Consider the following 2,278-nt stretch of genomic DNA (forward strand, 5'->3'; position numbering starts at 1 on the left):
TGTTTGCCGCCGGCAGACTGGTGAACATGGAGCCGTTTTTGAATTCCATCTCTGCCGCGTATTATTTCTGTCCCAGTTCCCCTGGGCTCCTGTGTTCTCACCTGTAACATAGAGGGAGATGAGAGCTACCTCCCATATTGCCCAAACAAGGAACTGAAAGTGCTAGAAAAACGACAAACCACCACATGGTTCAGCCCCATTCCTACCAACTAGGCCCTTCCTGTCTCCAGTCCCGCCTTACCCCGCAGAGGGCGAGTGTCTTCTCACTGCACGGAGGCCGCCGTCTGAACATACACACTCACAATCAAGCGCGAGACACACACTGGGTGGGAAGGCCTACATACACTGACACTGGGTGGGAAGGCCTACATACACTGACACTGGGTGGGAAGGCCTACATACACTGACACTGGGTGGGAAGGCCTACATACACTGACACTGGGTGGGAAGGCCTACATACACTGACACTGGGTGGGAAGGCCTACATACACTGACACTGGGTGGGAAGGCCTACATACACTGACACTGGGTGGGAAGGCCTACATACACTGACACTGGGTGGGAAGGCCTACATACACTGACACTGGGTGGGAAGGCCTACATACACTGACACTGGGTGGGAAGGCCTACATACACTGACACTGGGTGGGAAGGCCTACATACACTGACACTGGGTGGGAAGGCCTACATACACTGACACTGGGTGGGAAGGCCTACATACACTGACACTGGGGGGGAAGGCCTACGTACACTGACACTGGGGGGGAAGGCCTACGTACACTGACACTGGGGGGGAAGGCCTACATACACTGACACTGGGGGGGAAGGCCTACATGTTCTGAGAGGATGGACATCCAGGCCCGGGCCCCCACGTGGAGTGAAGCTGACGTGCGGTTGTCAGCATCCGCACCACTGGCTGTGAGTTACTGTGAGGGACACACTCACCCAGACCCCCTGGTCTTGCCGGGATGCGCTGAATGGACGGGCTGCTGCTTCCCCGTGGGCTGCCGGCCAGGCAGATCTTATCTGACCTGCCGCCGCCCCTGCACAGCCCTGGGCGGCTCCAGAGTCTGTGTTGACAATAGTCCAATGTGTTCGGCTGATGTGCCAACACCTATGGAAACCCTCAGCCTGGGCAGTGCTAGCAGCACCCTTTAGCGTCCTTGGCATCCGGGCCCCTCCTGGCAGGGAAGGGGCCTCCGCAGAGGCTCATGGCTCTCCGAGATGCCAGGCTGTCACCCTTGCTCATGGCAGACAAGTACATGCAGTGAGGCCCCAGCTTCACCCTGAGCTGCGTCCTCTGCTGGGGAGCAGGCCTCATCCCAGGGAGCCCCTGCAGGAGGCGCTAGGAGCTGTGGGGAGAATTACCCAGAGGGGGTGCAAGGCCGGGCAGGAGCTGTGGCCTTCAATAGACTCGCGTTGCTGGAGGGATGGGGCCATCCTGAGAACAGCCTGTGAACAGCCTGTTACTCTATCATTTCCTCGCCCAGCCCCCTGTTGGGATGTGGGGAGGTGTAGCTTTCTAATGAGGGCTGTGGTCCTGCAGTAAACCCCACTGCCCCGAGGGCTGGAGTCAGCTCACACAGGGCACTGCTTCGCTGCTGGTGTGACACAGACCAAGCAGCAGGCAGAGGTTGGCTCAGGGATCTGTTGCCACCGGACAGTCTATTCCACAACCTAGTGGCTTAACACAAGCACCATTTTGTTGGCTGTCATGGTTCTGTGGGTGAGGAAGGGGGCAGGGCCTGGCTGGGTGACTCCCGTGCTCCGAGTGGCGTGCCTCTATTGAGCCACACGGGGATGTTGACCTCACGCTTGTCTGGTCCCAGATGGCGTCACCCACGTCCCTGGCACATCGGAAGGGATGGTTGGGTCTGGGGCAAAGCAGTCCTAGGCTAGCCCGGACCCAAGGGGGCAGCAGCGCTGGGCAGCTGTGGCCCACCAGTCCCCAGGCCGCCTCCAGGTGCCACCACTTAGAAGAAGGGAATCCTGGTGAACACCACACCCCCTTTACTGAGGCTCAGGTATCATGCATGCTGACTTCCTGTTCCCTCTTCCCAGCTCCATGAATTGTAGCCTGGACATGCTCCCTTTTATAGACCAGGAAACTGTGTGCTCAGGGTTTGGCATCTTTCAGAAATTGATTTTGAGGAATTCTGCTGAGGCAGGTTGAGCTCAAACGATTGGCTGGATTCATGGAATCAATGTGACTAGACGTTAACCAGGCAACTAACAGCTGGGGACAGAGAGGGCCCGTGTCCTTCCCTCTCATTAAACT

The sequence above is a fragment of the Myotis brandtii genome, unplaced genomic scaffold, assembly GCF_000412655.1.
Source record: "Myotis brandtii unplaced genomic scaffold, ASM41265v1 scaffold461, whole genome shotgun sequence".
In the NCBI taxonomy this organism is placed as follows: domain Eukaryota; kingdom Metazoa; phylum Chordata; class Mammalia; order Chiroptera; family Vespertilionidae; genus Myotis; species Myotis brandtii.